Source organism: Euprymna scolopes, chromosome 45 (assembly GCF_053919585.1).
Source record: "Euprymna scolopes isolate OS-2025 chromosome 45, ASM5391958v1, whole genome shotgun sequence".
NCBI classification, from domain to species: Eukaryota; Metazoa; Mollusca; class Cephalopoda; order Sepiida; family Sepiolidae; genus Euprymna; species Euprymna scolopes.
Genome location: NC_136526.1, coordinates 52157728 through 52173965, shown reverse-complemented (window position 1 = coordinate 52173965; position 16238 = coordinate 52157728). Strand labels below are relative to the sequence as shown.

The following is a 16238-nucleotide window of genomic DNA, read 5'->3' as shown; positions in this document are numbered from 1 at the left end:
ACAACCATATTGTAGTCAGCCGGAAAGCAGGAAAACGGAAGACAATTCCACAGACGTGCAGTTCTAAGGAAGAAGCTTTGTTCATGGAATCTACGTTTAGGTTTAGGCACAGATAAAGAGTGGGGGGAATTATTGATCGTGTTTTCAGCTAGACGAGTGTTTCTTGTGAAAGTCAGGCGAGGTGGGATCAAAGACTGAAGCTCAGTCAAACACTTTCCATGAAAATAACGATACATCAGAGACAAGCTCGCAACATCTCTTCTGTGAAATAGAGGTTGCAGGGAAGAGAAAAGGACATCTCCTACGAGGCTACAAAGTCTATTTTGAACTCTATCAAGGCGGGACAAGTCCTTTCTAGCAGCTCATGCCCAGATGTGGCAACAGTATTCCATCCTTGGACGTACCTGGCTCTTATATGGATAGAGAATTGCATCAGCAGTGAGATATCTACCGGATCGATAGAAAGATCCCACCATTTTTCCAGTGGCCTTGGCAACAGATTTGATGTACGTGTTCCATTTAAGATCAGGAGTAATGGTCAAGCCCAAAAGCTTGTCAAAACTTGAGGCCTCCTGAAGATGAGAGCCATTCATTTTAATTGATGCCAGATGTGGATCAGAATGTTGATGATGTAAAGAGAGAAGCCTGGTTTTAGATGCATTAAAAGTAATCAGCCACTCCTTTCCCCATTGTACTACGTGCTCAAGATCAGAGGAGAGAGAATTGGAGAGAACTTGGTCGTTTACTGTCTTAGATGTGCTACTATAAATGGTAGTGTCGTCAGCATAAATGTCTACAAATGATGTAAGGATGTGATTTGGAAGATCATTAATGTAGATCAGCAAAAGAGTTGGGCTCAGGATGGACCCCTGAGTGACTCCAGCATTAATACTGTGAGTTTCTGATTTTTGCCTCTCAACTACTACTCTTATGAACCTATCAGAAAGAAATGATTTAATAATTGAGAAGACATTTCCAGCTATACCATAGCTAGAGATCTTGTGAAGTAAACCTTTATGCCATACCCTATCAAAGGCCTTAGATATGTCAAGAGCAATTGCCCTAGAAAGGTTGCCTCCATCGAGAGATTGGCTAATCCTATGAGATATAACTGTAAGCACATCTGCTGTAGATCTAGCAGAACGGAAACCATATTGAGTGTCACTAAGAAGGTTATTTTGTTGAGATGATTGATTACTTCTGTATTTAACACAGATTCCAGCAACTTACTCATGACGCACAGGAGACTTATTGGCCTGTACTGAGAGGGGGATGAGCGATCACCTGAATTCTTAAATACAGGGCATACTGATGAAATTTTCCAGGGAGATGGGAAACTATTCTCCTTAAGACAATGTTTAAACAGTTTTGTAAGTATGTAAGTTCAGGTTGAAGTTTTTTGAGTACTATAATTGGAATACAATCAGGGCCAGTTGCTTCACTGGAATCAAGGTTTTTGATTAGCTTGGCAACATCACGTACAGATATACATATATCACATAGCATGTTTTCTGATACAGGAGGAAATATTGGGGGTTGGCAGCCTTGGTCGCAAAGGGTAGAATTAGCTGCAAAGTTCTTGGCAAAGAGTTTGGCTTTTTCTGATGCTGACGAGATTACCTCAGATCCATTGATAATAGTTGGGATGGAGCACACGCTTCTGTTCAGTATTCTGTTTGCTATTCGCCAAAACTGGTGGGAACCAAGCCGCTGCTCAGCTACTTTGGACTTAACGGATTGAGCATACAACTCTCTTGTGTTCTTTATTACTTTCTTACAATGGTTGCTGGCAGTCCTGAAAGCGGCTTTAGTTTCCATACATCTATTACATTGGAAGCAGTGGAAAAAGTAATTTCTGTGCGCAATGGCAGCAGCACATTCTGGAGAGAACCATGGCTGGCTGTTAGGTTTTTGCTGGAACTTTTTCGAGGGTATGAAACAGTCTATACCTACAATTAACCATTCCGTCAGGTCTGATACTATAGAGGACACATCTTTTTAAACATGGAACGCAGAGGTAGATCTGATATAAATGTACGGAAGCTATCCCAGTCAGCCTTAGTGTATCGATATACTGTACAATGGAGAGGTACGTCTGGGGACTTATTACATTTCATTTTTATCTTAATTGATACAACAGATTGGTCGGGTGATCCAAGAGGAGACAACAGAAGCTGAACATAGTTCAGGGCAAGTTGTGAGAAAAAGGTCTAGTAGGCTCGCATACTGGCCATCATTGTCGGCCACACGGGTGGGTTTATGAACAATCTGAGTGAGGTCATAGGCAATGGAGAAATCATGACAGAACCTCCCCTCATCATCGGTTTTGTTTGAGTGGGTCAACCATTCGACGTTGTGAACATTGAAGTCTCCACATACATGAATGTTAGCTGAAGGATAAGCAGATAGGACTTGGTCAATTTTCTCAGATACACTTTTAAAGATAGTAACTCCGCTGTTGTGGGGACACTAGAGAGTAAATATAAATGCAGTAGTGTTAGCTAAAGCAACCCGGAAGCACATATAGGGTAAGTTAGGATCTTTCCTGAAGATGTCCCTATCACATGGAAAGCCATCTTTAATATAAGCACATATTCCATGCCCATGGTGATCTTGGGGGTCAGATTTAGAAGTTAAGTTAGAGTATCCTTTAATTGCGAACTCTTCTAGGGAAATAGCCTGTCCAATGCCAGTTTCACTTAAAAATAAAAGGTCTGATTTAGTCTCCTGTAATTGGGTTTCAACCTCTGGAAGGTTAGAACGTAGACCGCTGATGTTGGAGAAGGAGACATGGTAGTAGGTTTAAAGGTTTCATTTTAACTGAATCATACCGTAGATGTTTTTTTTTCTTCTTCTTTCTTTCTTTTTTTCGTTTATGCATTTTAGGCCGTTAAGGGATTATGTTATGAGTACGTTATAATATGTTTGGTAACTGCAAGGTTTTCAAAATAAAAAAATTATTTTCCAATCGCTCGCAAAACAAAACAAAAAAGAAACTTTAAAACAAAACGAAACAATAAAAACCCAATTGGAGAAATTTCTATATTAGCATTGTTCGTTTATATGCAATCATGGAATGTTGATTAGGTAATAAATTGATTTTAACAAAGAAACGATTATAAGATGCATCAATTAAAACGAGTGTTTTCTTTGTCATATGCCGATTGGATATGTCAGATTTAAAACAATATCTGCCGTTATTTGTTCATAGCTGGTGATTGTTATATTAGAAAACTGAGTGTATGGAAGCAAGAAAATGACAAACGAAAAGGTTGAGTTTAAACTTTTTATTTAAAGTTAAAACGATTATGAAACAAACTGTTTGGTGTGTCAGGATAATTCGGTGGCGGGGCAGCGGTAAGAATGCTGGTTGGGTGTTAATATGAACTCGGCGACGATCTAAGTTATTATCAGGCTGAGGTGAGGGGCTAGCAGTGTCAGAAATTTCGTGAAAATAGTGAATAATTCCACCCCATCTTTCCAAGCTTATAACTCCTCGAAAAATGTAATTCAAGCCCTAATTTTTTTTTTCAATTAAAGGAGTAAGGACCAAGGTTTTATTTAAAAAAAAAAAAACAAAACAAAACAATGTGTTTTTTTTTTTTTAAAAAGGTTTTAAACTTCGGACTTTACAGGTAAATTTCTAAAAAACTGATTTTTTTTTTGTTTTAAATTTGAATATATTATTTATTGACCTTTTCTCTTCAATTTGTGATATATAAACCTATTAAACATAAATTAATTATTTACTTTTTAATAGACATTTCAAAATGAGAGGCGTAAATTATTCGACCCCCTATCTTTCTAAGCTTATAACTCCTCGAAAAATGTAATTCAAGCCCTAATTTTTTTTTCAATTAAAGGAGCAAGGACCAAGGTTTCATTAAAAAAAAAAAAAAAAGACAAAAAGAAAAAATGTGTTCTTATAAAATAAGGTTTTAAACTTCGGACTTTACAGGTAAATTTCTAAAAAACTGATTTTTTTTTTTGTTTTAAATTTGAATATATTATTTATTGACCTTTTCTCTTCAATTTGTGATATATAAACCTATTAAACATAAATTAATTATTTACTTTTTAATAGACATTTCAAAATGGGGGGGGCGTGAAAATGGGGGGGCGTGAATTTAAAAAAAACGTTTGTCTAAAATATTATATTCGGTTTATTGGAAAGAACATAAAATTTCACATTGACCCTGAAAATATCGTAAAAATAGAATCAATAGAAAAATTTTGATAGATTTTTAAAATTTAAAAATTTAAAAATATTGAGTTTAAAAATTGAAAAATATTGAGTTCGGAAAATTCATTACTGTTTTAAAAAAAAAATAAAAATATTTTTATTACTTTTAAAACAACTGTAATAGTTTATTTTGGAAGTATAATCCATAAAGAAAATAAATAACCCACTTTTAACAGAGAAATTACGAGATTTTTATATTGTATTCGCAGTTTCGTGTTAGGGGTGTCAAAAATTCCTACAAAAATTCTGATACTGCTAGTGAGGGGCGGTGATAGCAGGAATGTGGCTTGTGTGTTCTGGCGTCTGAAATACGTGTGCGGTGGCAGTGATGACAGGAATGTGGTTAGTGCTCTGGTGTCTGGGATATGGTTGTGGCAATGGCGAGAGAGGAGTAATCCTTATAGCAGGTGTGACTGTAGAGGGTTGGTGACAGTGGCTCCTGCTATTGGCGGGCAAAGCTGTCTGGTGTGCTGTGGTGATCTGGCTATGGCGGTGGCGGTAGAAGAGGGTAATCTTTACAGCTTGCTGTCCAGCATAACGAGTGAGATGGCGGCGGTGCGGAGGCGACAGTAATCTTAGTAGCTGTTGTCGCTGGTGAGGGGATAACGGCTGTTGGCTGGTGATCTGTGGTTATCTGCCGGATTTGCATTTGTTATGATGTTTGTGTTTTGTATTTTGATTTTACTTTTGATGTGGAGCTTTTTCTGGCGGTTTTCTTTGTTGAAGTGAGGTGGGAGTCATTCCGTTGATGCGTGTACATAAAAAAAAATGGGATTTGAAGTTGTCGTGTGTGTTTAGTGTGTTCGTTTGTGTTGTATCGATGAACGGGCTTTGTCTTAGCGTCACCATTATTATCACTGTTGCTGCTCCTGCTGGTTCTGGTTTATTCATGTGAATATGGAGGCATATGTGATATAACATGATTAGGACTATGACAACAGCATATTCTTTTCCTTGTTTTGATTCTCAGTTATATATCCATTGATATCTTATATGTTTTTATGACATAAGTATTATTTACTCAACAGGATATTTCACACATATCACGACAAGCAGTGATTGCTCACTGGCAACAACAAAAGATGTTTTTTGGAAGGATTAGTAACAATAAAATCTTCCTTTCTTGTTTCTAGAATTCCAGCATTCTTTACATTCTTCAATAAACATTGCATTTTTACATTATCCAAAAACAGCTTACCATTGATTTTTTGTTGTTAACAGACGTTGACGGAATTTTGGGGGCGTTATCAAAATCCGTTTTCCATAGAATTAAATTGAAAGAGAAATAAAATTTTAAAAAAAGCATATAAGCAAATTCTACGGAAACGGGAAACTAAAAAAAAGAGCAAATAACAGATAGACCCGAAAGGTAATTAAATTGATGCAAACTTTATTAAAAGAAAAGAAAATTTTTCAGGTTATTTAATGCCGAATCTAGTTATTTTGAGGAATGATTTTTAATGGAGTATATTTTTTTAAAGTCAGATTCTATTTAACCCACAGTTGGGACCCTAACAGGTACTACCACTCCGGGTCAGAGTGGACTTGGGAGCAATGGCAATTAAAGGGTGGCTCCACACTCCCCAGGGCCTGCAAGGTGGGGCCTCACCATCAGATATAGTTTTAGGTCATATCCAGGACTGTGCACAGTAATGAATTGTTTGATCAAAAGCAACAACTTTCTATGTAGGTTCAATTTCTTTTAGAGTTTTTATCTCCATGGTGGTGTAATATTTTTTGTTTTTGCGCTGAACTAACATTGTTTTGGGAATTGATGGAGTGTTTTTCTCATAATGTATTTATGTAAACGAGTTCTACTTCATGCGATATGTTGCAAGGAACAAGTCTTTTAAGGATGATGTTTATCACTGACTTGGTAGCTTTTGAGGTGTAGAGTTTTGGTAGTTGGAGTCTTTCCTCCATATTCATTAACTGCACTTCCTCATTATTGTATAAAACTTCTTCCTCTATGACCAAATTTTCATCATTGGTTGTTCAGTTGTTGACAGTAGTAGGGGGGAAGAAGAATGTGAATTGAACAGCTTGTCTGTGGTTGTTAATATACTGCTGATAGTAGTCGAAGTGAATTTATGGTGGAGCTTCATGAACCAAAACTGTTCATTTGGATCAACAAATGACAGATGATTAGGTTATAGCTGTATTTGTGATATAGCAACTGCAGGAAATGTAAAAGAACTTTGTAGTGTACACTTATAATTTAAATGAAAGCTGCTCTTCCTGACCCTATAGCAGCACTAAGCAAATTCTTGCTGTTATACATGTAACAAGTAAATTTTCCAGATTTAATGTTTCTTTTGCCTGGGCACGGATGGAAAATGTAATCTACTGTCATCCTACCCAGCGTGTGTCCGCAAATGTTTTGTCATATTTTGCTTTGTTGTGAAAGAAGAGCCACATAAGTCACAGCAATATGGTCTTTCTCCAGTGTGTGTTCGCATATGTCGTGACAAACTTGATTCCTGTGTAAAAGAAGAGCCACATACTTCACAAGAATATGGTTTTTCTCCAGTATGTGTTCGCATATGTCGTAACATATCTTGTTTCTGTGTAAAAGAAGATCCACATATTTCACAAGAATATAGTTTTTCACCGGTATGTGTTCGTACATGTAGCAGCATACTCTGTTTCCTTGCAAATGAAGAACCACATACTTCACAAGAATATGGTTTTTCTCCAGTATGTGTTCGCATATGTAGCAATATATTTTGTTTCCTTGTAAAAGAAGAGCCACAAACTTCACAAGAATATGGTTTCTCTCCAGTATGTGTGTGCATATGTCGCAACATATTTTGTTTCATTGTAAAAGAAGAGCCACATATTTTGCAAGAATATGGTCTTTCTCCACTATGAGTTAGCATATGTTGCAACATATGTTGTTTCTCTGTAAAAGAAGTGCCACATATTCCACATGAATATTGTTTCTCACCACAATGCATTTTCACATACTTGGTCTTATTTTACTTCAGTTGAAGATATCAGAAATCATGCACCTTTTTTCTAAAAACTAACACTTTATCCCTGTACAGGATATATAGACATTTGAATATGCATAGAAAAATTCTCTTTTACATCCCAAACACTGCGTTAGTAAAGTCGTTGGGAACACACTCCCCAATTATCTATCAAAGTATTTTATAATATATCTATCTTGTGGTATGATGGTATTTTTAGATTCTAGGACAATTAATCTCTACTGGTGAACTATCAAGCATCGTGCTGTCACTTAAGGTAACATAACTTTGAGAAAGTGCACAATTCCTCATAAAAGTTAGTGTTGATTAGCAATATGAAGGGTATATTATTTGAGCAGTGAATTCTATTTGATTGTAAATATTTCATCAGAGTGTAATTCTATGAGAACGTATCCCATGACAGATTTCGCTGACCAACCTCTGCTCAGACAATCGAGGATAGAGTCTAGAAAAACAAAAAAAAAGAAAAATGGACACAGAAAATGAAATTACAAAATTATATAGTTTGAAAAAAAAAATCACACACACGACATAGAAAAAGGGTCTGAAAAAGAAGAGACAGTAAGTAAATAAAAAACAAACAAAAACTCACACGCACAAAAGAAATGTTTAGATGTTATATAAAGTTTTTAACGAATTACAAAATGTCGCAAAATTTAAAAAAAAAAATAATTAAGTTTATAATTCTTTGTTGAAATAGAAATTCATTGCGTTATTCTAAAAAGAAAAAAAAATAGAAACCGAAACAGAAAGAAGGTTACATGCACTTTTGGCATTTATTTTAGTTTTGTTTAGGCGCTGAAGAACTAATAATGTAAACCTTTTTATTGTGTTAAATTGGAATTTGCTAAATGTATTAACTGTTTTTTGTACTCGGGTAACACAAACGCAGTAAGCTAGATAAAGAAATTTAAAACAGTATTGAAGTTTAACTTTAATTTTCTTAAACGTATAGGTCAGCATAGCGGATTAGATGTTTGTAGAGGGGTAGTACTATGTTAAATTTATGTTGATAATTATGTTATTGTTTTCGGGAGTGTTGACCGAAGTATGTTTTTATTATCACAATTTTTCCGATTCAAACAGATAGTTAGGAAGGCACAGTATTCCCATAAAAAAATTGTTCTCTGTGAGCTGAGGGTTCGAAAAGGGGACAGTTACAAATACTGACTCCAAGTATTATGGCTATTCGACACAGCGATTAAAACTGCATCTCTGGGTTCAGAACTGGCTGCGGATCAGTTTTGGGATGACAGTTTCAACACAGACATAGGCAAGCATAATGGCATGGAGTCAATGAATGGCAAATCACTCAGGGTAGTAGTAAAAGAGAAGGAATAAAGATGCCGCCAATATGTAACAATTCAATAGTAGAATGGTCCCTAAGAGATATACAACCTGTTGGTTGGTTGGTTGGTTGTATTTTGTTTTATGGCATATCCACCCTTTTCAGGTTATTTAATGGCTAATCCAGAGATTTTGAAAAACAATTTTTTTAATAGAATATATTTGTTTTTTTCAAGCCGGTTTCTATTTAACCCATAGTTGGGACCCTAACAGGTACTACCACTCCGGGTCCGAGTTGACCTGGGAGAAATGGCAATTAAAGGGTGGCTCCACACTCTCCAAAGCCCGCAAGCATGAATTGGAACAAAATCATTGCAAAACCTGCTGCAAGGAAAATTAGGTTCATCTACCATAATAAAACTACTCACACCTGCCAGTATCTTATACACAAACAAAGCTATCATTGATTTAAGTGGAATTCATTATTGAAATGAGTATTATTTATTAATTTTATTTATTGTGGACTATTATCCTCATCTTTCTTAGTTGTTGTTCCACAACGTTTTGGCCAACTATTCCTCTGGACTTCATCAGGTGGTAACCGCGATGGGATAGAAACACCGAATCCTCTGACTGCATTCTCAGTAATCACTAATCAAAACGCAATGAGAGGACAACAACAACTATGGATGGCAGTGATTACTGAGAATGCAGTTAAGAGATTCAGAGTTCCTACGATGTTGCGGTTACCACCTGATGAAAGCCAGAGGAATAGTTGGGAGAAACGCTGTAAAACAGCAACTAAGAAAGATGGGGATAATAGTTTGCAATAAATAAAATTGGTGCTTGTCTATAAATGGGCTGAAAAAAATTTTTCTAGAAGAAAAATCTGAAAAAAATCTTTATAATGTATGTACTTGTCACTGCATGAAGATGTCATATTCCAAAAATTACGTAAATCGATCAAGTAGTTTTTTTTATTTAAGAAAATCAAATATTATCAGACATTTTAGCAAAGATTTGCTTCACACAATCCTGTTTGAGACCTAACGACACCTAGCAGAAATATGGGATCAACAAGGGCAAACAATCGATTTTTTTCCTTCAATGTCGAAAAAACATTTTTATTCATTGCCAGATTTTTCAGGCATTCTTGCGTCATTGCCGTCCTCATATCGTTTTTTATTAATTTCAACTTGGAAAAACTTCTATTCACCAATGCAACAGTAATTGCATTTGTAAATACTATACGAAGGGTTATAGCTATACTCTAAATATACATGTAAATACATGTTGATATCATATACCTATATTAAAAATCCTATATTTTGTTTTATGCATAATTAGCATTATGTATATAATTTTTTATCTTATGATTCCTGTGCGAGGCCCCCAACAACCATAGGCAACCACCTAGTTTGCCTATGCCTAAGGGTGGCTCTGGCTTATCACATCGTTATATAATGCTGGTCTGTGTGCTGTTTTACAAGTATTTTAATAGAATGTGCTCTGGCGAAGTTTTAGGGTCTGTGCTTTTGGGGTACAACCTGAGAAAATAAATAATTCAACACGAGCTACTGAATAACGAACATGACTTCAATAAACGTAACAAAGAAAAGAAGGTTTATTCTGGCGAATGTTCACAGGGAGATATATTCCTGGTAAAAAAAACAAACATTCTGGCCACCTGGTGCAATCACGGTAGTTATTCCCAGAGGGAATCGTCAATACCAGATGAGATAGCACAGACGTGGAGAGAGAGAGAGAGAGAGCGAGGAAAAGGGTCTGATCTGCTTGGCATCTTTCTCGGTAAGAAAGAGTTTTTTCCTTCAAACCAGAAGCTGGCGGAGTTCCTTAAGGGAGAGAAGGGACCAATGCACCACACCCCTGATTGGTCAGTCTGTGGCCAAATCACAGAGGGGAGAGGCATTCATTTGTGAAAGAAAATGTTCCATTTGTTTCTGCTACAAAGTCATAACACTTGTGCAACTCTCAACGTGAATATCCCTAACATAATAGGCAGCAAACTCCCACCCTCTAAACTCGAACAACTAGACTTTGGAATTTCCTCCTTCCTTGCTTCCTTGACACCACTAGCATGCAATGATTTTCATGTAATGATGAAATACACCTTTCTGCTCAACTTTCTACATAGTACACCTTTGTAGGCTTCATCTTAAATAGTAGCCCCCTACATCACAGTGCATATAAGTTTTGTTTTGGGTGTATAAGTGTAAAAAAAAAAAATCATTAAAATTAGTTGATTTCCTGAATTTTGACAAATTTTTAAATGAAAAGTCAGATCAAAACGTTTATACAGTTTTAGGGATAGGCCATCTATTTTGCACGTACCTACTAAAACAATACCAGAAAAAAACTGCTCACTGACACATACACGTTAAACTCATTTCTTTGATAAGTTGTGTCGATTTTTTGTCAGCTGTTTTTACATAATACTTTATTTTATATATATATATATATATATATATATATATATATATATATATAAATATAAAATAAAATCCATTCACGTGAAATCGCCTTTTTCTTCACCCTATTCCCTATGCTTCACTTTTTGTTATCAAGTAAGATCTTTGACTTACTTGCAGTTTCATCAAATACTTTTGCATGCAAAATCCGATCCCGCGTGTTGCTTATTCCTACCCTCTGATGAGAAGGAAAATATTTCTTCGAAACTCTGTGGATTAAGGACTATCCACTTATTTAGTGTTTCCTGTTCAAATTAAATATGTTTTTAACTCTTTTTCAGAGTGTTTTTTAACATGTTGTATGAACTATTTGCTCTTATATATATATATATATATATATATATATATATATATATATATATATATATATATATATATATGTATATATATATATATCCTATAAAAACAGGAAATTTTTAGGGTTCAGTAATATGGTACATATCTTTCCATGATGCTTTAAATAGCACAGATTAACAATGTATTTTAACTGAATCGTACCGTATGTAATACATTTTTTTGTTTAGGTATTTTTGTCTGGTAGAGTTTATGTTAAAGTATGTAATAGCTACTCAATAGCTATCTCCACGACGTTGTGTAAAATGTTAGCATTGTACACATTAACAGCAACGTCATCATTTCGTGTTTGTATCAATTTCTATCGATGGTCATTCCTATTATAATTGTTAATGAAAGTAACTTTTTTTTGCTATGGATAAAAAACAATATTAGATTAACGAACTACATAGACGAGAGATAATAAAATAAAATTATTTTAACGTTGTCTGTTGACACTTATGTATCTAAAGATAATGTTGCTTACAGGCCTCCATACTTTTTGGAAAAAAGTCGCAAAAAAATACAGATAACCCTCTATCCATTTAGATAATAAAATCCAAACAATTTTTTATGCTGCTTTGGGATTTGCAATTTTTATTATCTCAAGAGTCATATATTAAAATATATGAATATATTTTTTTTTATTATTGGAAACCTGTTATAAAAAAACATTTGTTTAAACTTCATATTATACAATATTTTAATTTAATATCATTTAAAGTTTTTTAAAAATAATTATTTTTTAGAATTTTGTTTTTTTTTGTTGTATTTTAAATAATTATATTACCGAGAAAAAAAATTTTCAAGAAAAAAGTTTGTTTGTTTTTTTTAACTTGATAATATTGATTTTATGTCCAATTTTATTTACAACTTTAAGTTAAGTGGCATAAATAACGGGGTTTTATATAAACATAATTATTTTTTAATGATGTGATCTTTTCAGTTTTAAAAAATGTTGAAATTTTTGTTATAGTGCACTCATTGATCCATGCTGAAATAATAACGTTATTATTTAAAAAGCCATTCTTAACATGGGGAGGGTGTTTTGTACCTATTCTATAGTTTAACCTTACAATTGAATAAAAACATATCATAAAACTTTAATTAAACTTGGAAATGCGATTTAAAAAAATAGCGCGGATCAGTAAGTGCACTAGCACCCAAATTTTTATCGACTTACATTTATTTTGTTTAATTTTCATAACATGAAATATGGGGGGGGGTAGAACATCTAAAAAAATATTTACTCTAATATATTTAACAAAACCTACTTTTATTATGTAAGTTTATTTAATACTGAATAAATACCGAAAATTTCAGGAAGATATGACTATCATTTGATTTTTGCTAGATTTTTAAATCTACGGCTTAAAAAACGTCACTACATAGGAACGCTGTTTTAAAGCGTCGATAATGTAAACACAATTTTTGTCTCGCATTTTCATTATTTTCGTATGCTGTAAAAGTTTTTTAAAAAAATATTAGCAGTTTATTTGAAGCTTCTTCTTTTAAATGGTAAAAAAAAATTAGGATGATAATATTTAATTAAATTAGTTATATCGTGTTACATACAGTGGGTTAAAACTGTGGTGTGTGTGGTGCCCGTTGGAGGTACCTACTAAACAATGTATTTGCAATGTTTTCAATACAAACACCGTTTTCAAGGGGAAAAGAAAGAAAATAAAAAGATATTTTTAAAACCAAAACAAAAAAAATACTCGAATGGAGAAAATTCTTTTAAGATTATCAGTTATATACAATTGTAGGTTTTGTGAATACTTGCAAGAGACTAGATAGGCCTACAAAACTTAACACACTTGGTTTTTATCTGTTCAGGTATTCCCTTATACTAGAAGGATGATTAAAGTTGATCAGATTCTTTTTTTCAAGTTCACCAGGATCAGGAAAGGACCTTAACACGCTTCAGCAGTTATGCAGAAGACGAACTTGAAAAATTAAATCCAAAAAAAATGTAGGATATAACGGGCCAACTTACCAGAGTCTAGCAACCGGGGCTCTTCTAATTTCCAAAATGAACGATTGCTTTCTAGCTATGCTAACAGATAACAGTTCTTTTTTATTTCTTTTTTTATGGCGGCTTCAAATAACCAACAAGTTTTAGACCAATCAGAAAAAAGATTAATTATTCTATTTTTTTTATATACTTTAAAGTTTATTATCATTTATGTATAGATACATTTTTATTTTATATTTAATAAAAATATCAGAAATACGACACCACACAATAATGGAATGTTGACTGATATTCATATCAAAACAACAGTAATTATAATAGTTCGGACGCGCCCCAGTAATAAAAAAGAAGGGTTTGTATTACTGTACACATAGATTCGAAAAAGCTGTCAAAAAACAAATATATAACATATAAATGTTATCAAAGGAAAAATAAGTAAGTTTTCTACCAAACTGGATATAATTTTCATGTTTTTATTAAATGTAACATGTTTATTCAGCTCGAAAAGCATACAGTGCTTACCGATGTTTTGGAAAATTCAAAATGGCGCCCCACTCTCTTTAACACGGTAAGTTTGGGAAAAGGTGTTATACATAATAAACTAGACAAAATACTGTTAGAAATTCGCTCAATATATGTTACCGTGACATAAGTTGACATATATTCGGTGTTTTTTAAAATAGTATTTTGTCTAGTTTATTATTTATAACATTTTTCCCAAACGTACCATGTTAAAGAGAGAGCCGGGCGCCAATTTGTAATTTTTCAATACATCGGTAAACACTGCATGTTTTTTGAGCTGAATAAACATGTTACATTGAATAAAAACACAAAAGATATATCAAGTTTGGTAGAAAAGTAACTTATCTTGCCTTTGCTAACATTTATTTGTTATATATTTGTTTTTTGACAACTTTATCGAATCTATGTGTGTACAGTAATACAAACCCAAAAAAGAACATCTAAAAGCAATTCAATTCAAATAATACTTACTTTTTGTTTTGGTTTTTGTTTTTAACAAAGAAACTAAGTTAATTAAAATGGGACGAGTTTGACGGGTGGACATCAACATTTTAAAATGGCGACCGGAAAAGCAAGTTCGCATCAAATTATAATAATTATTTTCATTTATTGTGATTTCAAATTTGTTTTGTTTTTTTCCTGTTATATATTATGTTAAAAGAAAATTTGGCATACGTAGATATCGAAATACCCTGACCAATCACCGTAAAAAAATCGTCCGCGTATATCACACTTAAAAATCGAATTGGAAACTCGAAAACAAAATGAAACGAACTTATTTTTATTATACCAGAAAAGATGTATTTCTCTGTTGTTATTTTAGTAAGAACGAATTATTATTTCGTTATCTTTCTTATTAAAATAAAATTGTTAATTCTTTTATTTTTCCATGCATACCTATTTTCGCCTTCCTTCTTACTAAAATGTTTTGTTATCTTTCTTTATTAAAATGACATTATTAATTCTTTGGGCGACGCACACGAGTGCCTGCTATCCCACTAGCTAAATACGCATCAGCTCCGATGTTGAACGTTGTTCGATTGAGGGATAATTCATTATTTTTATAAGGAAAGAATTTTTGCGTGTGTGACCTAGTTTGTTTGATTTATTTTGGCTTGAAATTTGCGCATGATTTTTGTTATGGTTTTATCTGTTTGTTTTTTTGTTTGTTTGTTTTTGTTTTTTTTTGGATGGATATTCATTTTATTTATTTATTTATTTATTTTGCCGGAGTTTATGTAATTATAAACAGGAAAATTATGACCTTCACCTTCACCGAGGTGCACGTGCACTGCACTGCACGAGTGCACGAGTGCACGACTTATATGACCTTCACCCTTCACCGAGGTGCACATGCACGACTTGACACACACACAAAAAAAACAACTTCTTAATCAACTGCTAACGCACACGTCACTGTAACGTCCAATGACAACAACAACAACCTTCTCACTCGACCTGCCTTTTATACCACTCTCTCAATCCCTCCTCTTGCGCATGCGCCCGGAGATTCCTGACAACCTCGAGACTTCCGCTTATAAAAACCCAAGTTTTGTTATTGCGCATGCCTACACAAGGCACAAACACGTGGGCGTTTGTTTTGTTGGTAAATACTACACTCCCCCCCTGATCTGATGATCACATAGAGTGCACTCCGGGGGTGGCCTCTTAGTTCGCTGGCTTCTGCGAAGGGTGGTGTTTACAATCTCGGATTCAGGTTCTGGTTCTGGTTCTGGGTGTGGTTTTGGTTCTGGTTCTGATCCTGCCTGATCCGACGAACTACAACTACCACTCTCTTGCTCGGTGACCTCACTTATCAGCAGCTCATCATCTGATGATTCATCGCTCTCTGTAGTTGTGGGATGTAATTCACTAGCTGGGCGAAGATCGCGCACATGGTGTAGGGTTCCATCAACAAGGACTGACTGCTGGCTGACCACTCCAGATATTCGTCCTCGCTTGAACTTGGTGGTGCACCGGTTTCCAGGGGGTCTTACCCAAACTGGATCCACTACCTTGTATTTGTCATGACTCTCCTCGTCGATTCGCTGGACAGTGTCAATGCCCTTTATCCTAGCACGGTATGTGTGTATGGCATTGGCCGGTGCTGTTGTTAGTGTCTTCCCATCCTTTGGTGTGATGTTATACCAATACGTGGCCTCCGTAATGGTGCATTGCTTTCTGGCAGCAATTCTCTTGATGCTGCGATGGCTCCTCTCAGCAATGCCATTCCCTGATGGCACATGAGCACATCGCAGTCATAGTCGGACACCCCACTCATTTAACAACTGCCAAACTTGGTGGCTACAAAAAGCAGCATCACTGTCCGTCAATATCTCTTCTGGCGCACCTCACTCAGAAAAGATAGATGACAGTTGGCGGACAACATTCGC

At 34.7% G+C, this 16238-nt stretch overlaps 1 long non-coding RNA gene across 1 annotated transcript; it reads right to left on the bottom strand.

Moving 5' to 3' along the window:
* Window positions 1-5619: 5619 nt before the first annotated feature.
* LOC145269626 (uncharacterized) lies at window positions 5620-14443 on the bottom strand. Its single transcript, XR_013865145.1, has 2 exons — window positions 14317-14443; window positions 5620-7681 (listed from the first exon to the last, which is right to left on the bottom strand). It is a non-coding gene; the product is annotated as an uncharacterized LOC145269626 (long non-coding RNA).
* Window positions 14444-16238: the final 1795 nt, after the last annotated feature.